Here is a 26,908-nt window from a genome sequence, read left to right on the forward strand (position 1 = left end):
GCCAAGAGAGGCCCCGAGAAGCACAGCGACAGGGCAACCTGTTGTTTACAATGAAGTACACGGAAGGCGGACCCGGTGGCCCCAGGGGTCTCTGTCCTCGGCCTGACCCCCAGCTGCCCAAGTGACCCTGGCTGGCCCCAGTGACAGGCAAGCTGCGCTGCGCTGGGCCTGAGCACAAGGCCTGTTTGAGTGGTTGCTAGGAGGTTTCCATGGCAACTAGTAGGGGCCGAGGGAAGCCCGGCAGCTTCACACATCCCCCTCCACCGGTGGGAGCTGGGCCCCAGCAGCCCTTCCTGGGATCAGCCACCCAAGAGGGGCTGGAGGTGGCTGGACCCCCAAAGACCTAACATGAAGCTGACACTCTGGGAACACCGGGTGAGCTAGAGCAGGATGGGTTGGGAGGATGCAGAGCAAACAAAAGGGAGAGGCAGCAGGAGGGGTGTGCTGAGCCCCCCAGGATGACACCTGCCCCACTGAGGGGTCACCACGTGCCAGCGCTGTGTGTCAGCGGGCCTAGCTGCCCCTTAATCTTGTGATGAAATGGCTGATCTTAATCTCCGGCCACAGATGAGGAAACAGGCTCCGAGGGGTGGAGAGGTCTGACCCCAAACAGAGCTCCTCGGTTTGTCATCAGCGTGCCCAGTGCTGGCGGGGCTGGGCACCCCTTATCCTGACCGCTTGTCCTCCAGGAGTGTGCTCTGACTACCTCCACCTGATGTCAGGAGACAGAGGCACAGAGAGGCCAAGGATCTGGCCCCAAGTCACACAGCACAGTATGTAAGTGGAGAACTGTCAGGGCGAGGCCACCTGGTCCTGAAACCCAAGGGACATGCTGACTTTGATGATGGGAGTGATGGTAATCTGTGTAATTAAATACCTAGGAAACAAAGCTGGGCGGTGGTGGGGCCGAATGTAAGGGAGAGAACAATCACCCAGAAACAGGCAGAGAGCTGAGCGCACCCCCAGCCCCTGGGCTACAGGAGTGCCCTGGCTGCGCCCCCCAGGGTCAGCCACAGACCATCTCTTTGCTGTCTCTAAGCAGTCCTTGAGGATGCAAGCAAAGGAAGCCTGCACCCTGTCACACAGGGAAACTGAGGCCCAGAGAGACCAAGGGACTGGCTAAGGTCACCCAGCCTCTGAACCACAGAACTGGCCCCCAACCCAGCTCTCCTGCCTCCTGGCCCTGCAAATTTCCATGATACCCTTGTAACTTGCCCCTGGTTGTGTGCCTAGCGCCATGCCAGGCAGCTGGGGATGCCCAGCCAAGTGCAGACCTGGACGGGACAGACACTGTGAATGGGGAGGGAAGAGTAGCTGTCACCACCCCATTTGGCAGATGGGGACACTGAAGCTCAGGACAGGGCACAAGGGAGTCAGTGGAAGTGGGAGCAGCGGGGCGGATCCCAGAGCCTGGCCCCTGGGCCACACCAGACCTTGTGACCTGTGTCTCATCCCACAGCCCCTCACCAGAGGGAGGAAGAGCTCAGGAGAGGAAGAGGCAAAGAAAAGGCCCAGGGGAAGGATGGCCAGGTGGTCAAGGAAGAGCTCCTGCCACTGCCTTCCCCGCCCTTCGTCTGCAGGTGGGGGTGCCGAGGCTTCTGCTCCCTCCAAGGAGGCAATGTTGCCATGGTGACCACCGTTACCTGGCAACTGAGCTGTGTTGTCCTGGGCACCTGCTGTCTTTCCTTTGGCTCTGAGGACAGATGTGTGTCCAGAAGCCCCCTTGTCTTGGAAAACTCACCTGTGGGGACAAGCCAGGTAGGCCGGGGCAGGAGAGGATGTGCAGAGACCCTCCTGGGCCTTCGAGAATCAGAGGTGGAAACATCTCACACGAGGCTTTCTTTTATTTTTCAAAAGTGGGAATAATTCTACAGATTTGTGGAATAATAAAAATTAACATTGTAAAAACAATTTAACAATGCAGGAAAGCATACAAACAAAAGTCAGACTCAGCGTCATCTCACTTTGGTGGCATCGTCCCGGCAGCCCACTCCGCCTGCTGTACCAGAGGAAAGGTGGGCGTGTTTCTTAGAAGGGACCACGCACTGCACAGCTCACCCTGCATGGCCACTTAGCACCGCACTGGATGTGTTTCTGGGTCAGACACTGCTCGGGTGCCTGGGGGCGACTTACTCAGAGTGCCCAGAGCTCCCACTCAGGGCCCAGGCTGGGCACTGGGCCCCCGAGATCTGGCACCTAAGGGGGGCTCACAGTCTCTGGGAAGGAAGAGCTGTGACCAGCACACCCATGACCCCAACAGAAGAAAGGGAGTGCTCCACTCCACAAGAAGGGTCAGGCTCCACAGTGTCAGGTTCAAAGGGAAGAGAAAGCATATACCACCCAGAAAATCCTGGCAGGCTTCCTGTAAGAGGCCCCTTTGGGGGCTGAGATTAGTATGATGAAAGGGATCATGAGTTGGAAATAAAGTGAGAAAAGAAGAAGGAAACACAAGGAAGAAAACACTGCATGGGCAGAGGCATGAAAGTAAGCTCGGGCTGGCCACCAGCAGAGCCCTACTGAGTGCAGTGGGGGCACAGGGCACCCGGACCGGCCCTTCTCAGGGAGGCTGGAGGGAGGGGATCAGGAGGGTTTGGGATGGGAGGCCAGAAAGGAGGGGAGGACAGGACAGGAGGAGGGAGGGTGGAGGGAAGACGGAAGAGGAACTGGGACAGCTGACATGTACTGGATTCACTGCCTACTGAAACCACCACTCACACAGGAGCTGTGCCAGCCCATTTTACAGGGCAGCAAACTGAGGATCTGAGAATTTGGTAAAACTTTCAAAAGACAATGGCCAACGAGTGGTGGCACCCCAGTAGTGTCACCCTCTCTGACTTGAGTCACCAAAGCCCACTCTGGCTACTAGCTCAGGGCTGCCCTGTCCCCCCAACCCCATTTGTCTCAGAAATACGGCTACTGGGGCCCCAGGCAGGCTGCTCTCTCTGGGCTGAGTGTGCTCGGCAGCCTGGGACCTCTGGGACCTATCTTGGAAACAGCTGCTTTGTGTCAGGGCCCGTGCTGACCACCTGATTCCCAGGACACATCTGACATCATGGGCCTGCCCCTCGGAGGTGGCTTTACAGGCCAGGAGGTGGTCCCGGGAGGCCTTCAGTGAGCGAGACGCCTGAGCCATCCTGCAGCCCGGAGAACTGACTCCATCACAGGCGTGAACCCTGGACGGCCGGCCTCCCTCCTCTGCTTCAGTTTACATGAACTTCTAGGTTTAACCCATTTAAATGAGCACATAGTACACTCCAGACCCTGGTGTGCTCTGTTCTCTTCAAAGAAGGGTTTCCAGGACCTCCCCTCCTCCTGCCCCCAGATAACTCCCCGTGCCCTGCCCTGGGCTCTGCACACACACCCTGCTGGGGCCTAAATCCCATGGCAAACGTCATTGTAGGTGGAAAAGACACAGAGGAGGGGGCCCCGCAAAGACAGAGGCAGAGACTGAGGGGCGCGGCCACGAGCCCCAGAGAGCCTGAGGCTCCCATGCACTGGAAGGGCCAGGAAGGACCCTCCCTGGAGCCTTCAGAGGCCGTGGGCCCTGATGACAGCTTGTTTTGGGACTTAAGACCTCCAAACCCTGAGAGGATGAATTTCTAGTGTTTTAAGCCACCGATTTTGTGGCAGTTTGTCACGGCAGCCCCAGGACACTGACACAGCACCTCCCCAAGTCCTGTCCCTGGGAATAGCGGGAAGAGGACAGGGTTGGTGAGGGCGGGAAGGAGGGCGCGGCTCAGCCTAGTCGGCAGTGGGACAAGCAGGGCCCGATCCACTCTGGAATGAACGCTCTCGGTGCCTGACCCCTCCCACACAGCCGCCACCAGGTGACCCGCCAGCATCCCCAGCTCTTCCCGAGGTGTTCCCCTGAAGTCCTGGCCCATGGGAACCACAAACGAGCTGGATTAGATGCCTCCAAGGACCCTCTCAAGCCTGGCCGCACTCGGCCAAGCTTTGGGGAGAGTGGAGGCCCAGGGAGGGTGGGGGCCCAGAGGGAGGTGGGGGCTCTGAGGGGCCCTGCCCAGAGCTGCCGCCTGGAGCCTGATTTCAAGGCTCCCAGCCCTCCAGTGGGGCAGTGGCGCCCCCTGCTGGCCACAGCACCCTTCACGTGCCCTGGCTCAGCGGGAACCCAGGGCCCCGAAACCCCGGAGAGCGAGCAGTTGGCCTGGATAACCAGGAAGTGTCAGCACTATTCTGGGCCGCCCAGGTCCTCAGTGTGATGGGGACAAGCGCAGGCAACGTGTGTTAAACGGCTGCATCCCCGTGTCTCGTCCTCAGTAATATGTCGGGTATCTGCATGCAGGACTTTCCTTGCCTTATCCGTGCAGTCCTCTCCACACCCTGGAAGGAAAGGGGGAACCGAACGGGGCCCTCACTGGGCCTGGTTCTTCACCTGTAAAATGGGCATCTGGACCGTCCCCTTCTTCCCCTGTCCCCCCATCAGGGGGCGCTGTGCACACGCAGAGGGCAGGGGTTGAAGGCTTACTGGGAGTGTGCTGTACGCAGCCTCCTTAGGGCACACGGGTGGGAGCAGGCGGCTTCTGGGTGTGCAGCCTGGGAGGTCACGCAGGGCCCCACGCTCAGAAGGGCCAGAGCCTGGTTTCTGCTCTGCTGTCACCATCTTTATATTTAGCCATTTTTCAACAAGGGCCCCTCATATTCACATGGCATCACGTCTGGCCCTGAGCATAGGAACCACTATTTGGAGCCTTGATCTGGTGGATGCCGCCCAGGCTGCCCGGTGAGCTGGGGCTGCCCCACGCCTCCCAAGCTCCCCTGCAGGAGCGCTGTCCCCTCTGGATCCCCTCCATGGGACTGTGTCCAAGCACCTGGGAAGACTTCCCAGACCACAGGGCTGGCAAGACGTCTCCTCTAGGCTCCCTCACCCTGGGCCTCCCTGGGGGATGCTGAGAGGGCGCAGGTGGGTGCCCAACTCCACCCCTAAAGGGCCAAAACCTGGGCTTTCGTCCTCCAGACCTGTCCTGGATGGTGCCTGCCCAGGCCCCGGTCCTGAGAAGCACCCGGGATGGGCGGGCAGCTCAAGATGATATCCGTGGGGCTCTGCTGCCACCTCACGGCCAATGAGGGTAAGACAGCACACCCACCCGGGGAGGTGGAAGGTGGGTGGGGCCCAGCAATGCAGGTGGGGACCAGCACAGCAGGTGGGGTGGGTGGCCAATGCAGGAGTGCGAGTTTCAGGAAGATGCTGTCCCCTTCCCTGCACAATTCTCCAGTAACTGCTCTGTCTGCTCACCCTGTAGACAAAGGACCGAGAGGCAGTGAGCGTGGCCATGCAGCTGGTGAGTGGCAGGGACCTCCAGGACCCCCCAGGTAGGGGTTCAAAAGCCAAGCCCCAAGCCCTCCATGGAGAGGTGACAGAGGCTGCTCAGAGGACAATTGGGGTTGCGCCCCAGCAGCTCCATCAGGTCCTTCCTCCAAGCGGGTGGTCCTCACCCTCTGTCCAGGGCTTCCAACACAACTTCCAATCCTCTTTCCCACCAGCAGCCCCTCCTGGGAAGACAGGCAGGAGCCGCCACGGGCAGACCCTAACTCTGCCCTCGGGGACGCCCGCAGGTGCCCAGAGATGGGGGGGTCTTTAGACGTGGAAACAGACCTCTAACTCCATTTGTTCAGTGCACCGGTGGTGAATGACGTTGGGGGGGGCTGGAGGGGGGTGCTGGAGGGCTTAAAAGGAAGCATTTTGCCCCCAGACCCAGATTCAAATCCCAACCTGGCCACCTTCATGCCCTGTGACTGACTCCATCCACCTGCCTGAGGCCCTGTGCCCACATCTGTAAGAGGTAGAGGTCCTACCTCTTAGGCCGACCTCGAGGATTCAACAAGGAAGTATTTACAGAGCACTTGGCTGAGGCTCAGTGTCCAAGACAAGCCCCCAGACCCCACCAAGGGTCTACCACACATCTGGCTCCACAATGGTCTGTTGGGGGTGAGTGTCAGGGAGAGGTGACCATGGCATCCTCTCTGCTGCCCCAGTGACACTCAGATTAATGCACCACAAGGCAGCGGTGTCGATGGGGTGCCAGGGAACACCTGAGTACAGCATCCACGTTCCACATGTCCATCTGCTTGGATGCCGCTAAGCCTTGGTGGCCCCTGGGAGCCACCTCCTGAACCCCTCCCTGGTCTGCCTCCTCCTCACCTTCCAGACCCCCCCCACATTCAGGCCATCTCCATTTTTTTAACATTTTTTATTGATTTATAATCATTTTACAATGTTGTGTCAAATTCCAGTGTTCAGCACAATTTTTCAGTCATTCATGGACATATACACACTCATTGTCACATTTTTTTCTCTGTGATTTATCATAACACTTTGTGTATATTTCCCTGTGCTATACAGTGTAATCTTGTTTATCTATTCTACAATTTTGAAATCCCAGTCTATCCCTTCCCATCCTCTACCCCCCTGGTAACCACAAGTCTGTATTCTCTGTCCATGAGTCTTTAGATTCCACATATGAGCGATCTCATATGGTATTTTTCTTTCTCTTTCTGGCTTACTTCACTTAGAATGACATTCTCTAGGAGCATCCATGTTGCTACAAATGGCGTTATGTTGTCAGTTTTTATGGCTGAGTAGTATTCCATTGTATAAATATACCACACCTTCTTTATCCAGTCACCGGTTGATGGACATTTAAGCTGTTTCCATGTTTTGGCTATTGTAAATAGTGCTGCTATGAACATTGGAGTGCAGGTGTCATCCTGAAGTAGATTTCCTTCTGGATACAAGCCCAGGAGTGGGATTCCTGGGTCATATGGCAAGTCTATTCCTAGTCTTTTGAGGAATCTCCACACTGTTTTCCATAGTGGCTGCACCAAACTGCATTCCCACCAGCAGTGTAGGAGGGTTCCCCTTTCTCCACAGCCTCTCCAGCATTTGTCATTTTTGGATTTTTGAATGACGGCCATTCTGACTGGTGTGAGGTGATACCTCATTGTAGTTTTGATTTGCATTTCTCTGATAATTAGTGATATTGAACATTTTTTCATGTGCTTTTTGATCATTTGTATGTCTTCCTTGGAGAATTGCTTGTTTAGGTCTTCTGCCCATTTTTGGATTGGGTTGTTTATTTTTTTCTTATTGAGTCGTATGAGCTGCTTATATATTTTGGAGATCAAGCTTTTGTCGGTTTCACTTGCAAAAATTTTCTCCCATTCCGTAGGTTTTCTTCTTGTTTTATTTTCTGGTTTCCTTTGCTCTGCAGAAGCTTGTAAGTTTCATTAGGTCCCATTTGTTTATTCTTGCTTTTATTTCTTCTAGGAGAAAATTTTTGAAATGTAGGTCAGATAATGTTTTGCCTATGTTTTCCTCTAGGAGGTTTATTGTATCTTGTCTTATGTTTAAGTCTTTGATCCATTTTGAGTTGATTTTTGTATATGGTGTAAGGGAGTGTTCTAGCTTCATTGTTTTACATGCTGCTGTCCAGTTTTCCCAACACCATTTGCTGAAGAGACTGTCTTTATTCCATTGTATATTCTTGCCTCCTTTGTCGAAGATGAGTTGACCAATGGTTTGTGGGTTCATTTCTGGGCTCTCTGTTCTGTTCCATTGGTCCGTATGTCTGTTTTGGTACCAATACCACGCTGTCTTGATGACTGTAGCTCTAGAGTATTGTCTGAAGTCTGGGAGAGTTATTCCTCCAGCCAGGCCATCTCCATTTCTGACCTGAATTTTAGACCATAAATCAGCGTCTGTGCTCCCTGCTTAAACACCCTGTGGTCACTTCCCCTGTCCTGGGGCAGAACATAAACTCCTCTCTGGGCTCCGAAGCCCGGGGCCATTCCTCTCTCTCTCACCCCATCTGGGTCCTCAACTCCAGACCCTCTGAGCTGAGCGGGTCCCTCTCCAGGCCTTTGCACAAGCTGTTCCTCCCCCAGAGCAGTCTTCTCCCCTTGCCCCTGGTGCCCCGTTACCTTCATCTGGCCTCGGAGTCTCTGCGACCCCCGCCCTCCTCCCTCAACACTGCTGGCCAGGCCCCCAGGGCAGAGCCGCCAGCTTCCGAGGGAGAGGGATCCCGCTGGCATTTGCCCAGTGGTGATGCCTGGGTGGCGCCCCTCACCCACCCTCTTCCAGCCATCCTCAAGGGCAGCCCCACTTGTGACCCTGTGCTGGGCTCCCCAGTCCTGCTGAGGGTTTTAGGGTCCACGCAGGAGGCCTGGCTCTGTGTCTGTCCCCTTGTCACCCCGCATACCTTTGCTGAGTGACCCAGGGCCATGGAGACAAATTCTTCTCTCTTCCAGGGCCTCATGGAGGAGAAAAGTCTCCTACCTGACGAACTGTGTTGAAAGGCAGACCATCCGGAGGCAACCGAGACATCTCTCAGCAGGTGGATGGATAAATAAACTGTGCTCCATCCAGACAATGGACCGTTACTCAGTAATAAAAAGAAATGAGCCATCAAGCCATGAAAAGATAGAGGAGCCTTAAATACATATTCCCAGATGAGAGAAGCCAGGCTGGATGATTCCAACTATGACATTCTGGAAAAGACAAAACTGTGGAGACAGTAAAAGAGTAGTGGTGGCCAGGGGTTGGGGGGAGGGAGGGGTGAACAGGCGGAGCACAGAGGATTTTTAGGGCAGTGAAACTGCTCTGTGTGATACTGTCGTGGCAGGTGCATGTCATTATTTTTTTGTCCAAACCCACAGAATGTCCAACACCAAGAGTGAACCCTGATGGCAACTGTAAGCTCATCGGCCCTGGTGGGGCAGCAACAGAGGCAGAGTTGAATCCAGATGTCCCAGCACCCAGTCAACCCCTCCCTGCACCCCCTCCCCCACCAACAGCCAGTGCTGAGAAGGGAACGGAGGCAGGGCTGGGGAGTGGGGGCTGAGTCTGCGGGAGAGGTGACCCCCCTCCCTCCCTCCTTTCACAGCTAACCGGCCCCAAGCCCTGACTCCTCTGTAGCCCCCAACCATGTTTTCTTGTCCCTCGGTCCCTCGGCCAGCCCCGGTCCCTGTCTCCTCTCCTTACATCTCCTTGGACCTAACCCACACCCTCCAATTCCTTTTCCACACTGAGATCAGCCTTCGCAAAGCCCAAGTCTGCCCTGTCGCTCACCTGCTCAAACCAACACCCCCAACCCATGGCTTCCCATCACCCTCCAGTTCCAGCTGCCTGTTTTGCAGAATTTGATGCCAAAATTCATATGAAAAAGCAAGGGACCCTGAAAAGCCAAATAATCTTGAAAAAGCAGAATAAAGTCAGAGGATTCCTACTTCCCAATCTCAAAACTCACCTCAAAGCTGCAGGGGTATGGCCAGCATGGCGCTGGTGTAAGGAGTGGCACACAGGTCCGCGGAACAGCGTGAGGCACATTCACGGTCAAAGTGACATTCAACAAGAGGCCATGACAGTCAGCGAAGAAAGAGCAGGCTTTCCTTTCAGTTTTTTTTTTTAACTGAAGTGTACTCAGTTACCATGTTGTGTCAATGTCTCGTGTACAGCATCATGTTTCAGCCATACTGTACGTAAGTACGTTCCTTTTCAAATTCTTTTAAGAACAGTCTTTTCAGCAAATGGTGCTGGGACAACTGGGCAACTGGACATACACATGCAAAAAAATGAAGTCGGATGCCCGTCTCACACCACATACAAAAATTAACTTAAAATGGGTCAAAGACCTAAATGTAAGAGCTGCAACTATAAAACTCTCAGAAAAAAAGAGGTACAGATCTTCATGACCCTGGGTCAGGCAATAGTTTCTTAGATACGACACCAAAAGCAAAAGCAACCAAAAAAAAAAATAGAGACATTGGACTTCCTCAAGATTAAAACCTGTTGTGATTCAAAGGATATAAAGAATTACTGTATGTCAACAATTAAAGAAAACAAATAAGCCAATTTAAAAATGATCAAAGGCTTTGAAGAGACACTTCTCCGAAGAACCTGTCCCGGGGACTGATGAGCCCACGAAAAGGCGCTCAGCATCTTTAGTCATCAGGGAAACGCCAATGAGACCCACGGCGAGGTACCACTTCACACCCACCAGAACGGCTCTACTGAAAAGGCAAAGAAAGAAAACAGACGGCAACAGGTGCTGGCAAGGACGTGGAGAAATTAGAACCCTAATAATTGTTGGCGGGAAGTAAGATGGTACAGTCGTTTTGAAAAACAGCCCAAGAGTTTCTCAAAAAGTCCAACATAGGATTGTAGTATGAGCCAGCAATTCCACCCCTAAGGCTACACCCGGGAGAGAGGAAACTTATGCCTACACAAAAATTTGTAGCAGCATTAGTCACAGCAGCCAAAAGTAGAAACCACTCAAATGTCCATCCACGGATGGGTGGATAAGCAAAATGTGGCCTATCTCTCCAGAGGACTATTACTCAACCACAAAAAGGAACGAAATACCAACACGGGCTCCGGGATGGGGGCGAACCTGGAAAACGTGACGCGAAATGAAAGAAACCAGAAACACAAGGCCACGTGTTATGTTTCCGTTTATGCAAAATGTCCAGAACAGGCAGATCCAGGGAGACACAAAGCAGACTGGTGGTTGCCAGGGCGCGGGGGAGGCGAGAGTGAGCAGCGACTCTAAGGGTCAACGGGGTTCTTCTGTGGGGATGAAGATGTTCTAGGATTAGTGCTGAGGGCTGCACAACCTTGCGAATGTTCTAAAATAAACCACACTGTACACTTTAAGAGGGTGAATTTTGTTGTATGTGAATTGATCTAAGTTTTTTCAGTGGTCCCCCAGACTCCTTAGCCAGCATTTGGGACCTCCCATGGCAGCCCCCACAGGCTCTCTTGCATCATCTCCCACTTGAATCCCCCAGTCACAACCTCCACCACCCTAGACAGTCCAGAAAGTCACACCCCAGCCCCACCGGGCACCTTCCATCACAGCGCTCTTCACCTGGCAGTCAGGTGGTCCCTGTCTGCCTCCATTTCCCCAGCCCAATGTGAGTTCCCCAAGGTCAGGGACCAGAAGACACGGCTATGTCCATAACACTCAGCAGGGGCTCCAGAGAGCAGGCATCAGACAAGGAGCAGTGATGGGTGGACGGATGAATGGAGGGATGGATGGATGTGTGGATGAATGTGTGAATGGATGGGTGGATGGATGGATGGACAGATGGATGGACTGAAGTATAGATAGATGAATGGATGGGTAAAATATGGATGGATAGACAGATGGATAGCTGACTGGATAGATGGATGGATGGGTAAGTGGATGGGTGGTGGATGAGTATGTGGATGGATGAATGGGTTTTCAGGAGCCCACAAAGTCCATGCAGTGACCCTATTTGGGGACAAGGAATTAGCCACCATTCACTCCTGGAACCTCTCTCTCCCTGCTGGTTCCAGTGGCTCCAGGCTGGACGAGGGTGGTGGGAAAGGTTACCCAGGCCAAATGAATTACATTAAGGAGGGTAAGAGTCAGAGCCAGCCTGCCCTGGATTTCAAAGCCAAACCTCCCTTTCCCAGAGCACAAGCAGCGAGAGCAGGACCCACGGGAGCACCTTCAGAGCAGACCGGCCAGCCCTGCTCTAAGCCAAGTGGAGCCAAGTTCCCCAGCGTGGGGAGGGCCTCACTGCTGAGCCAGGGGCAGGCGGGGACTCAGAGAGTCACAAGCAGGAGAGAAGACAAACAGACCCCCAACTGGACCCTAGCTGTCTAGAGCCTCACAGATAAACACACACACCATCACCATCACCATCACCATCACTGTCTCCATCACCATCACCGTCACCATCACCACCACCGTCACCATCACCATCCAGCCAAAGGAAGCTCTGGCCGGCTCGGACCACAGTCACCTCAGCCCTTCTCTATGAGTAAATGTGAGATAATAGAAAATAGATTTCCGTCTCTGCGTCCTGTTCCTGGCACAGGGCTCCTGAAACCCTTGTAAACTCCTGAGTGGTAAGACATTAGCGGGGAGGGGACAGCTCAGTGGCAGAACACAGGCTTCATATGCAACAGGTCCTGGGTTCAGTCCCCAGTACCTCCATTTTTTAAAAAATGTAGAAGACAGTAGAAGTATCTCTCATTCTGGTTGGGCTCCTGAATGGGGAGTGGTCACCAGAAAGACCAAGCCACAAAAAGACACTTGGAATTTCAGGCCCACTCCTCACTCTCCAGAGAGGGGAGAGAGGCTGGAAATGGAGTTAAATGGAGTTAGGAACTGCCGACGCCCAACTGGGAAAGCCGCCATTAAATCCCTGTGGAGAGTCTCCCAGTAGGTGAACACACCCGCACATCCGGAGGGCGATGCGCCTGGCTCCCTGGGGACAAGACCTTGCGCTCGGCATCTCTGCATCAGGCTGTTCGTCTGTACCCTTTATCTTTAGCAAACTGGTCAGTGTGTTTCCCTGAGTTCTGTGAGCTCTCCTAGCGAATAATGGAATCCAAGGGGCAGGAGGTAGTGGCAACTTCCGAGTCACAGATCAGTAGCCACGTCAGACACAGATTGTGGGGAACCTGGGGACCTACTGCTTGTGATTGGCATCTGAAGTGGGGAGGGGGTGGTCCTGTGGGACTGAGTCCACAACCTGTGGGGTCCGACGCCACCTCCAGGTAGCTAGTGTCAGAAATGGGTTAAATTGCAGGGCACCTAGGTGGTGTCACAGAATTTCACCCCCACTCACTCATCTACAAAACCCAAGGACCCCTCAGAGGCAGCCCTGCAGGCATCACGGTCCCTGGGTGCATCCTTGTCCACCCATCCAGGGTAGCAAAGCTCGATTTCAGTATTTCCAGGGCTCATCCTGCTGACCTTTCGTGAGCACCTACTGTGTGCCCGGCATCACGCCCCACACTAAAGGGCCAACGAGTAACAAACCCGTGCCATGGGCTTGGGTTCCCTGGTGGCCCAGGCAACAAGCCCGTCACGGAACAGCTTAGTTACACTAAAGTCGCTTCCTTCTCACCACCTGAAAGGCAGCTGATGCCGCCCTGGGGATGGTAAGGGCTTCCTATGGCAGATGCTTTTTCATCTGAAGCCCAAAAGGAGAAAGTAGGCACCCAGCTAAGGGGAGTCGGGGAGCGTGGAAGCAGGCTGTCCCCAGAGGGAACAGCATGTGCCAGCAACCTGCCGGGCATGAGAAAAGGGAGCACCGTGGCTGAGGCTAAGGCTCCGTCAAGCTGGGGTAACTCTAAGCATCTGAAACAAGATGAGGGCCAGGAGGCTCCCGCTGTAAAGGCTGACTTTGTAAGGATCCGTGCTTTCTTCATTTTAAAAAAAAAAAAACACCGTATGATGTCACTCATATGGGGAATCAAAATAAAAAAAAGACACAAATGAACTTATTTACAAAACAGAAACAGACTCACAGACATGGAAAACAAACTTATGGTTACCAGCAGGGAAAGGGGGTAGGAAGGGATAAACTGGGAGTTCGAGATTTGCAGATACTAACTACTGTATATAAAATAGATAAACAACAAGTTTCTTCTGTATAGCCCAGGGAAGTATATTCAATATCACGTAGTAATCTATAACAAAAAAGAATATAAAAACGAATGCATGTCTGTATACGGATGACTAAAGCATTATGCTGCACATCAGAAATTGACACAGCATTGTAAAATGACTGTACTTCAATTAAAATTTTTTTTAACTAAAGAAAGAAAGAAAGAAAGATTCCACATGACCAGGGTTTAAAAGCAAAATACACACAGCTGTTACAGTATAACTATTTGCCATCTGCTCACCTCTCCCACTCAGATCTCTAAGTTTCCTTCAGCAGCAGAATCTGTGAAATGGGCTAACAGAGAGGCTGAGCCGATTTGAACTGAGCAAACCCAGAGGGCAGCCCAGAAGGGGCCCAGACCAGGGAGCAGGATATTTGGGGAGGAGAAGTCTTGGGGCCCTGAGACAGCAGCAGATCCTAAGCACATGAGCAGCGGGCGGATAATGTTTAGATGTTTAGCCGTGGGTGTGATCGTCCATCCGCATTATGGTGCTCCAGCAAGACACCGCATAGACTTAACTTGCTTCTCAGTTACTTTGGATGTGACGCAAGACAGGTGGTTCTTTTAATCTGCGGTGTGGCCGCTCTCGGCTCCCGGAGTAACCATGCTGGCGTGCTCTCCCACTCTTAAAATGATACACATGTATTATCAGATGTTGGGAGCATGCTAATTTGGAAAACCAGTAAGAACAGAAACCTTCCATATTGTCAGGCGCCAACGGTCACTGCTGACAGCAGCCGAATGTGTTGCTTTTGGGTCTTTCCTTAATTTCTGCATGTCATGTCATTTTGATGATATCCCACACGATATTTTGAATTTTAGTGGTTTTTAATTTAGTTTGACTGCGTAAGCATTTTCTCGTGTCTTTAGATAGGGGAAACCTAATTCTAATGGGTGCATCACATTCCAGAAGAAGGATGTATCGTCACCCCGTGATTCATTTTTATTGGGCATTTACAAGGTGTCAGTGGCCTTTCAGCACAGATGATGCTCTGACAAACAGCGTGAAGGTTTTCCTAAGGTTCGGAATGCTTCCTTAGCACGGCTTTCCTGATGTGGGACTGCTGAGTCAGCTCACTTCCTGAAATAAACAGCCAGAGTGGCCTCCAGCAAGTTTGTAGCCATTTACTTCCCCCCAGAGGTACCAGCTTCCCCTGCCAGTGTGCCGCATACACCCACGCGCTATGACCTGGGCTGCTGCTGACTTGAAACTGGAAGGGAGTTCCCCTCGCCTGGGAGGCGACCCCTCCGACTGCCCACAAGGATGACAATGTGATTCTCAGTCGATGCTCCTGCCCCTCCAGGCATGTCTCCTCCAGGCCTGGCTGGGGGGGTGGCTGGGGAGCTGCCAAGGGGACCATTGCTTGCTTTGAGAAGCCCACAGACTCAGCTCTATGGCTTTGGCCAGTGGCTTCCTAACCTGTTAATGAGGACACTGGGAGGGTCACAAGAGAACATGAGGACAGCGGGCACAGGCACTGACCGGCCACTGCACTGTCACCTCTCACAGCCGGTCCCCTCTCTGGCCCGCTTGGTGGGAGGGACGCACTGTTCCCTGGTCCAAAGCCACTCCTGCCACTTCCCAGAACAGCAGCAGATCAAACACACTGGGTTCCTGGACTTCATTAGTGACTTATTTACTTCTCTTTGCCGGGCAGAAGTTTCCATTTAACTAGAGAAACCTTTTTTAAATTACACGTCCCTTCCACCAGCCACGCGGCTCAGACGCTGAGGAGAGATGGGCTTTGTCGGGATCCATGTGTCTCAGGACAACTTCCTATTTCAGGGCGCGGGGCCCCCATTGAGGGGTGCCTGGGTCCACTTCCAGATGGAAGGAGGCCGGGGCCCTAGCACAGCCGGCCAACTCCAGGGGCCCGAGAGCTCCCACTGGCCCAGCGGGAGAGCTGGGGGGCGGTTTGGGGAGTCCCCGGTCGCTCATCTGCTCACTCATTGGCCCCGTGTCCCTCAACCTCAGCTCTGGGGCTGGCCTGGGGCTGGGGTCAGAGAAATAAATCAGACAAAACCCTCTTGCCAAGTTACAGTCAGGCTCTAGGGGAGAGATGGGCGCCCGAACATGTAATTACATTCAGACTGTTGTTGAAAATCTATTTTCTGACCACTTAACCGTGGATCATATATTGTGCTGGGAGATTCACATTGTAAGAATTCTGCGAGCTGGGGACGGAATTTGTCCCAGGCCCTTGCTGGCCGAGGCAGACAGAGGTCCAGCGTGGGCCAGGGCTCGCCCAGGGTCACACCCAAGCCACCGGCAGGAACTCAGGACCTAGGTGCCAGCCCCTCTGGCTCTGCAGAGTTCTGATGGGGCCGGCAAGGAGGCCGGGATGCTTCTGCTTCCGGGCTTCCCTCAGGGTCACAGAAAAAGGGTCCCGAGCCCCTGGGGCAGGGTCACCCAGAGGAATATGTGACCCACCTGTCCTGGGTGAGCCGGGGAGGGCCGGGTTCCTGCAGGCAGCCTGGGCAGGAAGCAGCTGCAGGAAGCTGGGAGGGGGTGGGGGATGAGAGGCAGCGGTCACCTCCATGGTCCACCCTCTGCGGAAGCCAGGGCAGGACACTGCTCCAACGTGGAGCTGCAGCGGTGAGGCCGAGCCCAGCTCCAAGGCCCGACGGTCCCCGCTGGTCAGTCACGGCCTCACTCTTGACCTGCTCCAACCCAATGGCCACAATGAGGTGGCAGCTGACAGACATACAGGCTGCGAGCACCCCTCAGAAGTGGCCAGGTATGTGTGGCCAGTCCTGGAGGATGAGATGGAGATTTCTAGGCAGAGACGGGGTGAAGGATACAAAAAATGATCCCACTCCAGAGACACTAAGGCCAGCTTTTAAAGAAAACAGAGCAGGAATTAGCAGGGTTCCCTTCCTAATAGACTTCCCTGTGTTCTAGATCCATCTTCCTGCCTTCATGCTCCCAGCCTCCAGCCTCCAAGAACCCAACCCTTAGGTAAACAGTCCAGCTGAGGCCACAGAAGGCGGCAAGAAGGTGGGCAAGAAAGCTCCTTCTCCAACCTGAACCCCACAAGTGACAGCTGGATGTAGTGAGCCCACCGTCTCTAGAAGCAATCAAGCTGCATCTAGACGCCCAGAGGCCAAAAAGCCCAGGAAGGAGTCTTTAAGTGTTGGAGAGTGTTGTAACAAGATATCAGGCAGCCCCCTGGAGCAGCACTGTGTCCAGGGCTCAGAGACTCCCAGGTCCTCTAGATAGACCAGGGGAGCACCCCAGAGCCCCTAGGGAACCAGAAACAGCAATAGAGGGTGAGCAACTGCCACAGGCCAGGAGTTCTGATCTCATCTCAAACCATCTCAATGCTTTCAGAGCATGGATTACTCTCCCCACGTAGATGAGGAGACCAAGGTCCAAGGAGGTAAGTACTTGCTCAAGATCACACCGCCGTCTGGGGGCAGAGCCAGGATACTGACCCAGCTCTGGCTGATCCAAAGTCTGGATTGAGCGCTCCCCTTTAGCCCTCTCTCAACTGAGAATTCTTCCTGCAGTGCCCCCTGCCTGCGACACTGGCTCTCTCTCCACCTGGCTTTGGCTCAGGCATTTCACACATCTGCTATGACTGCCTGTGTCTTTAAGTTTTATTGTCTTCAACACACTTCGACCAAAATATTCACTCCATTTCTCTCCTCCTTCCTAAATGATATATGTTCCCTCACTGACTCAAGCCCAGCAGTGGGGGCTGGGAGTTAGCCAGCCGTTAAGTCAGGTCCCTGGACCACAGCCCCAGAGGGGAGAGGATGCTGGGCTCCAGGGAGGAGGGGCTGCCGGGACTGGGGTCAAGCCCAGGGCACGCAGCAGCCTCCTACAACCCCCACCCCCTTGCACAGGCTCTGTGCCCATGTTGGGGAGACTGCTACCCAATTCTACAGCTGAGAAAAGTGAGGCTTAGAGAAATCCCAGACATGGTGTCCCAGAGAACACTGGTCAGCCCCTCAGGTTCAGCTGCTGTCACCCCACCCCTGAGAAGCCCGCAGCTGGGACACTTCTGGTTCCATCACCGATCCCTGCCCCCTCCTCGTGCCCGAGGCTGTGGTTCTGGACCCTCGGGGAGCAGGGATTGGCAGAGGACCCTGTGCACAGACACCCCTCCCCCATGAGGGTCTCACCACTCCCATGTCTCCTCCAGGTGGCTGCACACTGCCCAGCACTGTCATCTGCTGCATCGGGGCAGGGATGAGGGGTGGGGGGCCAAAAAAGGTAGATATTTCAGGCCCTGGGGGCAGGGAAGGGTGTATGGGAGGCTTGAGAACACAGCACTTCGCTCTGATTACTTTATTTACTCCTCACGACCACCCTATGGGTGGAAGGCCCATGCATGGCCACGGTCCACATGCTCCCTGGGCTGGACACGGGCCAGGCACTTATTTCACCCCCATTTCAAAGACTAGGCAACTGAGGCTCCCTGAGGAGGGATTAGAACCTGCAGCTTCCACTGTGAGGCCCCAGATCTTTTCACTTAGCCACGCCCCTTCCTGGCATCAATTTTTCATCTTCTGCATTGAATGTTTGTCAAAGTATTTCACATCCAATAACCGATCTGGGACAAACTCAGCAACTATGTGGAGTCAGTAAGGAAGCGAGTGGGAGGCTTTGGGCAAGGGCTGGTGCCACAGCAGCCATCATTCCTGACCCAGGAGATCTTTTGCTCAAAATTCAGAACATCAGGATCCAACAGAGGCCACTAGGTCCAAATCATACACCTGGAGCTCTGGGGGTCCCAGAGGTGGAGGGAGCAGACAGGGTTCTGGGGCCCCTCTTACAGGAGAACAGCTCCTCTGAGCCATGCCACAGGTAAGCCAGACACCAACTCATCCCCAGTCCTTCAGCCTCTGGGGGCTCACCTGATGCCCACGCTCACCTAGAAGCAGATTCCAGCCCCTTCTCAGTCTTGCTGCCCACCCAACCCCTCCACCTGCACAAAGTACTAGTGAGAGGGAGAGCTCGATGGAGATCAGGTGGGCGCCCAGCAGGGGCTCTGCATTGCCTGCCACTCAGCCACCGGGGGTGCCTCCTTGGGCACCTCGTCCCCCAGCCGCCCTGGGCAGAGCCTCACCAGGGCGTCATCTTCTGCCTCTTCCTCCTCCCAGTCCTCACGTTGTTGCCTCTCACTGTTCCTTGACTTCCACACTCTTCTCCTTCCAGATCATGCTGAGCCTTTCACTCAGCTACAGGTCCCTCCCCATGAGGAACTGGGATGGTCAGGACTCTACCTGCAAACTGCCAAGTGAGCCGCCATGGTTCCGTGGATGCCGGCAAAGACGCGAGGTGCCTGAGTCAGAAGCAAAGGATGGCTTACAACTCACCGCAGCAGCAGGAGCCAAGTATCAACATCGTTATGGGCCAGTTCCCCAAGATCGATTCCCACAGGACAACGCACCTGTGTGCTCAGTGGTTGTGCTACAGGAGAGGAACCCTGACCTCAGGGAAGCCGAACCTTTCCTGGGAAGCAGTAGACACGCCTGCCCTTTGCTCTGGAGGGAGAAAGGAGCCCTCTATTTCCAGGCTATGCAGTTACACTGTGGTGAATAGCATCCTCCCAAAATTCATGTCCACCCAGAGCCTGTGAATGTGGTCTTATTTGGAAATAGGTGGAAATAGGGTCTTTGCCAATAAAATCAAGATAAGATGAGGTCATACTGGACTAGGGTGGACCCTTCATCCAATGTGACTGGTGTTCTTGTAAGAAGGGAGTCTGGACACAGGGGAGACAGCCATGTGAAGACAGAGGCAGAAGCTGGAGGGATGCAGCCACAAGCCAACGGATACCGAGTGTGGGCAGCCGTCACCAGCAGCTGGAAGGGGTTCAGAGGGTCCTTCCCTAGAACCTTCAGAGGGCACGTGGCCCTGCTGACACCTTGATTTTGGACTTTTAGCTTCCAGAACCATGAGAGAATAAATTTCTGTTGCTTTAAGCAACCTAGTTTGCGGTAATTTGTTAACTGAGACAGGAAGGGACGGGGCAGGGCCCAACAACTGAAGGAATGACACAGCAATTGAAGGTAGAACCAAGATGGCAGAAGACTCAACTTCCAGTGGACCTTGAGCCTCATGGCACAGCCACAGGTGCTGCGACAGTTCCCAGGCTGATCGGAAAAGGCCACAAGTGGGCAGGGCCGTATTCCTGGAAATCCCCACTCCTTCCCCAACATAGTTGGAATAATCTTCCCACTCAGTAGCATCTGGAATTACCCGGCCCATAAAAACTAACCATGCCTACACCTCATCACCTGCTCCCTCTTGCCTTCTGAGACGGCCCACGTTCTGCCAACGGAACGTGTGTCTCCGAGGCTGCCCTCCCTTCTGAGTGAGACGGATCGCACCGTCTACGGAGTGTGTATCTCGCTGAACACACTTGCTTTCACTTCACTGTGCCTCGCGCTGGAATTCTTTCCTGTGCGAGACAAGAAGCTACTCTGCGGCGACAGAACCATGGGAACCCATACATCACTACACGAAAGCCTTGAAAAGCTAGCCAGGAACAAAGAGCAGCGGTTTTGCTCACAACACGCACGGAAACACGGGGGGCGCTTGGAGGCTCATCTCCAAGCCGCATGATGCTTTTGCTCATCAGAACCGAAGACCTGCCCATCTTTTCTTGCCCCTGGGGGTCTCACCTCTGCCCCAGTTGGCTCACCGTGGCATTTTCCCACTCCTTGTAAAGGAAATTTTTTACTGGCTGGTAAGAAAAATGTTTAATGCTTCTGTCACATCATCGCTTGGACTTCCGCCCAAGATTGTCTGAAGAAAAGCTTCCATGGATTTCAAATTTTTTAAAGCTGGAACATCTGGGCCCAATCCTCTCAGCTGGCAGCTCAGAGAAGGACAGGGGCTCGCCCAAGGCCAGGAGTGAGTCAGAAGCCGGTTAGTCAGTTCCCCGAACTCCAGCCCCGAGAGCGGCCTCCCGAGTTAGTCCTCAGTTTCCGCTGATCAAAGAGAGGTCAGAGCAGAAGACGGAGGCTGGGCAGAGCAGGAAGATGCAGACGTCGCTGGGGCCCAGACAGGTTGGGCAGGGCTCATGCCTCTGCTGCTGGGGACAAAAGCGTACTTTTAACAAGCGGTATCCTCTGACCATCTCCTCCCCTTGTCTCCTGTCTAACCGCAGAAAGCTCAGCCACATTTCTAACACCCACCCCTCCCATCCACACCACTTCCTTCAAGATTTCCATCTCAGTTGTAAGTGTTGTCAGGCCAAAATGTTACCTAAAAAGCCTTGTCGAAAGGGGCCACTTCTTCAGTGGCGAGGCAGGGATTTCTTCTTGCTCCCCAGGCTGGCAGGTGCTGCCCAGTGTGTATCTGTGACTCCTGTGCTGGTGGTGCCAGGGACTGCTGGCTCTGCTTAGCTGGCCCACCCACTCCTTTCGCAAAGGATCTGCAGCCAGGATCTGGGTTAATCCCCACGACAAGGTGACGTCTGCTTATTTCACACATAAGGAGCCAAAGACTCTGAGAGGCAGGTCTACAGACAGAAAGTAGCCATGTGGGTAAAATGACGGTTGGGGGTTGGGGAGGGAGGGAAAAAGGAAGGGAGGGAATCTCTAGATGCCCTTTCGAGAGACTAGGCATATCCTAGCACATTAGCTGGTCCTATAAGGGTCTGTATCTTTCATCGTCTTTGAGCAAGTTCACAACTCTGTAAGTGGTAGAAGACAGATAATAACACAAAGGTTTTTACTCGAAGAGATGCAAGTGAAATTCATCAGGTGGAGGGGCGCTGGGTCCCCTACCCCACTGAAGGAACCAGTTTTGCATTTATTAGCAAATTCATTTCAGCCTTCCTGATTGCCTACACTGTCTGCTCTTGGCTCTTCCTCTGAATTGATTGCAACATCTTACTGGTCCCCTCATTCATTAATGAGCTACATACAGTCTTTGGCACATGTTCATTTAATCTTTGTATGAGAGTCATGAGTATGCCCTTCCAACCAGGGGCTCCTATCTAGGTCCAAGCAGCCCCTCAAATCCCAAGTGTGCCACAGAGTCCCCTGGGGTGAGGCTCCTTCCTACCCAGTCTGCAGCCCCACCCCACACTTCTGATTCAGAAAGCTGGGTGGGGCCTGAGAATCTGCATGTCTAACAAGGTCCCCGGGGCTGGGGCTGCAGAATTTGAGGACCACACCTCTCCCCTAGGCTGACCTTCCTTCTTCCACTTGATTCACCTGGTCCTGCTCGCCTCCCGGGTGTAAGCCCCTCGGCCCCCTGGCAGGTCCTAAGAGAGGATTCTGAGGTCCTGTTGTCCCCACCTGCTCCCACCCCCAGAGGTCCCCTGAGGTGGACAGAGCCCTGAGCCTGGCACTGGCACTGGCACCCAGGGCCCAGCCTCATATCCAGGGGCTCTCTCTCTCTTGGGATTATGGGGTGGCTGAGAGGCAGACGGTGCTCCCGTTCAGGGATGGAGGACCACGGCAGGGTCCTCACAAGGCCCAGTCCTGGCAGAGGAGGCCCAGGGGGGGGCCCTCAGAGAGCAGGGCCAGGAGCAGCACACCAGGAGCAGGAGGCTCACCCGCTAAGCTTACAGCCTCACGTCCCTGAAGCTGCTCCCTCGGCCTCCAGCTTTAACCCCCTCTTAGCTTCCTGAGCAGACAGCCCTGACTCCCAGGACTGGCTTGGAGGGACCAGTCCCTCCCCCTGCCCATTCAGGTGGGGGTCAGGGCCCCAGAACTCAAGCTGCATTCGCCTCTTAAATTCTCCCCATTGGCTTCTGCTGGTGGCTATGAGGCTGTTCCCACCTGAGTCCACTTTTCCAGCTGCTATGTGCCCAGGAAGGACACAGAGGCCCCAACATCCAGCCCCTGCAGGCCGAGTCTGCATGGCTCTCTGGGCTTCTTGGTTTCCACACAATCCTCCCAGACCCCTCCCCTCCCACAGTCATGGAGACCCAACCTCAAGGAGGCGAGTGACTGGCCCCAGGCCACACCGAGGAGGACTGGCAGAGGAGAAACAGACTCCCAGGGGTACCAGGAGCTGCCAAGACACATGCCAGCAGACAGATGGGCACAGTGACCGTGCAAAGCCTCTGGCAGCCCAGGCAGTGGACCCCCCAGCAAAGCCGCTGGGCTGGTCCTTTCATCTCCAGGAGAATGTGTGTCCGCTGCTTGGGGATAGGCGCTGCACCGAGAGGATGCTGGAGAGACTGGAGCCAAGAAAGGATGGAGGCAGAAAAGGAAGGTCCCCAGAAGGAAACGCTGCCCACGTAAAGCCACAGGAAGTCCTTCAAGTGCTAAATAAGGTGGATGTTATTTGAATTAGAAAAAGAATATGTAAACCTTTGCTCAGGTGTTCAAAATAAAGTAACATTACGTGAAATAACACAAAGTGAATAAAGCATTCAGAGTGCTACCGGCTGGGCTTGGATAAAGGAGTTTCTATCACCTTGAAGAAGCCGAAGCCCCTCCCCACCGTGGAGAGCATCTCAGAAAACGGGGCTCGAGGGCGGTCCTTGGGCATCTCAGACAAGCCCCTGGGCTCCGTCCCATGAGCCCGAGCTCACGCAGCACCAGGCCCGCACCCAGGCTGTCTCGCTGGGTTTCTCCACGGTGGTGCCCTGCCCAGGCCTCCCACCATCCTGTTTGCCTCCTTCACAGCTGGGACAGGAATTTTGGCCAAGACGGCTCCCTCGAGACAGGCTGCTCTGAGCCGTCTTCCCCACTAGGCCCCACCTTCGGGCCCTGCCTTCGGCCAGCCCAGCCCGGTTGTAGCAGGAACCAACCCCCCCCGCCCCCGAGGTCAGTTTCCATCCACCGACCCTCTAAGCCTGCTCCTTGCTTTTAAGTCCTCAGCCATCTGTTGTCTTCAGAGTCGAGCCCAGTCTCTCTCCCCTACTACAATAGTCTTGAATAAAGTCTTCCCCTCTGGTTTAACATTTCACAAGTGTCGGAATAATTTCTCTTCAACACTGCCCACTCCCCAACTCTTCTGCCATTTTGTGAGGCCTGAGACAGCGGATGTGGAGTGAAGTTCCACGGTCCCGAAGCCTTCGGTCCCTCATGCCCCTGCCCTTCTTGTGCCGCTGACCCAGGTCTCCCTCGTTGTGACAGCTCAGCTGTAAGAAGCTTGTCTCTGCCTTTGCTTCCTCCCTTAATTCAGCAACTATTCCTTCCTTCCTTGTTCATTCATTCTAAACCTTGGATTCTAAGCAGCCACATGGGGCAGAACTCCTGTGTAGTCATCTGGCTTTGATCTCCCTGTAATGCCATGAGACCAGTCTGTACAGAGACATCCATGTGTCTGTCTCTGCCCAGTGCCTCTGCCTCCTTCCACCAGCAGCACTGCAAATTTCTTCTGAGAAGCCACCCCTCTCCCACTTACAACTTGTGTGGGTTAGGAGGTGAGGAGAGGGGCTGACAATGTCTCCCAGTTCCTGGAATAAGCCAGGGATCTTGGCCTGGTCAGTCATCAAGGTACAGCCCGTGGCCACACAGTGTGGTCCAGGAATGGGTATGAGACCCCCACAGGCTGATGACAGCCAGCCCCAGGATTCTTGCTGGAACTCACTCCTCACAGGGTTGCTATGCTGACAGTCTGGAGCTGTTGGCACCTCCTTGCCACCACTAGGAGGGGGTCTGCTTGAAAATGAAGCCGTCATAGAGGAAAGCCCCAGTGAGGTCCTTGGAGCCCCTGGATCCAACAGTTCCTGAAGCCACCTCTCAGTACATCAATTACAGGGGCTAATGCATTTCCACGGGTGTGCATGTACGGCAGTTTAAGCCATCGTGCAGCCGGATAAAACAGGCACTGTTCAAACCTCTCGCATCATTGTGATCAATTTCATATATTCTTTCTTCGAATTTCATAGCAAGAAATTCTTATCCTCATTTTATCAAAATAGATAAATAAACTGAGTCTCAGAGAGAAGTCACTCACTCCAGTTAGTGGCCGCCCCTTCTGGCCAAATCCTCTACACCCACCAGTGCCCTTTCTGCCACAGAAGTATCTAGAAACTTCCGCTTGACATAAGGATTCACGCATCCTACTTGGGTCTTAAAGCAAAGCCGTGCAGATCACAGCAGAGAGCATCCCCTCTCCAGAATAATGCCTTTTCCCTCTACTTATTTGGGTTCTGCTGCAAGGAGAGGGTGTTTTAAACAACGATGGAAAACCTGAAGCAACAAAAGGACACCGCACAATGCCTCTGTGGCTCACAGATCATCGTCTGCAGTTCTGCCAAATGTGATGGGGCCCTGATATCCATCAGCGAAGGTGGAAAAATTCATTTGAGGAAACAATTCTTGTCTAGGGTTTGATTTAGGGTTTTTGGAAGGTTGTTGATCTGTTTTTGGTTTTGCACTCATTTATTCTTTTTTTAAAAAAGTTGCACCTGGAACCCATTTGTTCCAGGACAAGTGTAAGTTGCATAAATGCACATTTAAATGTGCAACTAGCAAGAGCCCCATAACTTTCAGAGGGAAATAAAGGAGAAGTGTAATTACAGACCATGTGTGAGCATGAGAAAGGGGAATTTCATCTTGGATGTCCTCTGGAAGGATTGCCACAAGGGGGTCTGGCCCACCCTTGTCCTTTCTGTCCTCTTTCAGCTATTGGTGTGGAGCTGGGCGAACCTCTGCAGCAGGGAGAAGAGTGTGAGCAAAGGCCCAGGGCAGGAGAGCACAGCATGTGCTCAGCCACCTGCAGGATTTCCTGGGGGCTGGGGTCAGGGAGGGAGTGGGCACCAGGCACACAGGGCCCTACCGGCCAGTCAGAGGGCAGGCTTATCCTGCTTCAATGGAAAGCCACTCATGAACTGTGAGCTGGGGAAGGAAGAGCTGGTTTTAGTGCAATCACTGTGGCTGCCTGGAGGAGGTGAGGCTGAAGAGGGGAGGGGAGTGAGGCGATAAGGAAGGTTCCAGGGAGAATGTGAACTGGACTGAGTCAAGCCAGGAGCCAAGGATGTGAGAGGCAGCCGGGATGTCAAAGCTGATTAGAAACTTTCAGTTAGGGTGCAGAATGACATCCTATGCTCATGATTAAAAAAATAGATAAAAATGGAAATGATGTTTCTATGGGGCTATCATGGAAGGTGAGGTGTAAGGAAGCACTGATTAACTGAATTCCAGGGAAGGCTGAACAGAGAGCCAAGGAGCTACTTTGTCTGGAGGGGAAGGGAGGGGGGAGGGGGAGGGGGAGGGGGGACAGGGAGCACCTGTCTGGGTGCAGGAGGGCAGAACCAGAGACTGCAGGATGAGGAGAAAGCGCTGAGCCACTGATAACAGCGTAGAGAAGGAAGGAAATCTCTTTCCTTTACCCATCTCAGATTCTCTGACTGGGCCCTGTAAATTAAATTAACAAGAGAAAAACAAACAGAAGTGTATTAACACATGCATTGCACAGGTACACATGGGTGCACCTAGCCCAGAGGGTGGCCAGAACTTGGGCTTATACACCACCTTGGACTAAAATGAAGAAAGGGGGCTTGGGCGTCTGGGTAGGGAAGGAAAGTGATGGGAAAGTGTCCAGGAAAAGTGTGGTAAGCGAGGGCTGTTCAGTCAGGTCTGTTATGCAGATTCAGGCAGGTGTCTTCTCCTTTGATAAAGAGTTGTTAGGAGACCTCCTTTTCCTGGTACTGAAGAGGGAGGCCCCCGAAGTTTAAGGAAGAATTCATACCAATCTTACAGGAATCCCTTCAGAAACTAGAGGAAGGAACATGTCTCAAATTGTTTGAACAAGCTATAATTACCCTGATAAGTAAACTTGGTGAGGATTTTATAAGAAAATTAGAGATCAGTATCACTCATGAACACATTTACAAAATCCTCAATACAATTTTAGCAAAGCAAATCCAGCAATACATACAAAGGATAATGAATTGTGACAAAGCAGGCTTTTTTCCAGAAATGCAAGGTTGGTTTAATCTTCAAAATCAGTGATTCACATCCTTTCAAAGGATTTTTTTTAAAAATCATGATTTCAATAGATGCAAAAAAGCATGTGATCAAATTCATTCACGATTTTTTTAAATGTTTTTAATTTTTAGCAGTATAGGAATAGAAGGGAACTTGAACCAGATAAAGAAATTGCAAGGAAATCTATAGCTAACCTCACAGGGGAAGAAGGGAGAATGAACCTTTGCCCAGAAGGCCAGGAAGGAGACAGATGTCCACCGTCCCCACTTCTATTCCACCTGTCCCAGAGGCTCTCGCTATCTCTATTTGCCAGCAATGTGAGAATACTACCGAACCTGCAAAACGCCCCGGGCCCCTCCTCAGGGGGGAGGGATGGTCCTTGCATTGAGTGAGGGGGTCCAGGAATGCTGAACCGGAGGGGAGGGCTCCAGGCACTGTTTCTGCTGAGTTATTTCAAGTCAAATCGGGCCTGGGTTTCCTGCAGAGGCCAGGCTTGCTCTCTTTGGGAAATCGGAAAGCAGCAATTGAAGACAGATTCTCGGCGGGACTGCGGGGCGGCACTAATCCCACTCCCTGACCCCAGCTGCTCAGGCCAAGTGCGGGGGG

At 53.4% G+C, this 26,908-nt stretch overlaps 1 long non-coding RNA gene across 1 annotated transcript; it reads left to right on the forward strand.

Annotated features, from left to right (window-relative positions):
- Nucleotides 1–243: 243 nt before the first annotated feature.
- Nucleotides 244–1,909, forward strand: LOC140699693 (uncharacterized). The gene is made up of 3 exons (XR_012077940.1): nucleotides 244–375; nucleotides 690–777; nucleotides 1,460–1,909. It is a non-coding gene; the product is annotated as an uncharacterized lncRNA (long non-coding RNA).
- The last annotated feature ends 24,999 nt before the right edge of the window (nucleotides 1,910–26,908 follow it).

This window comes from Vicugna pacos, chromosome 11, assembly GCF_048564905.1.
Source record: "Vicugna pacos chromosome 11, VicPac4, whole genome shotgun sequence".
Lineage (NCBI taxonomy): Eukaryota > Metazoa > Chordata > Mammalia > Artiodactyla > Camelidae > Vicugna > Vicugna pacos.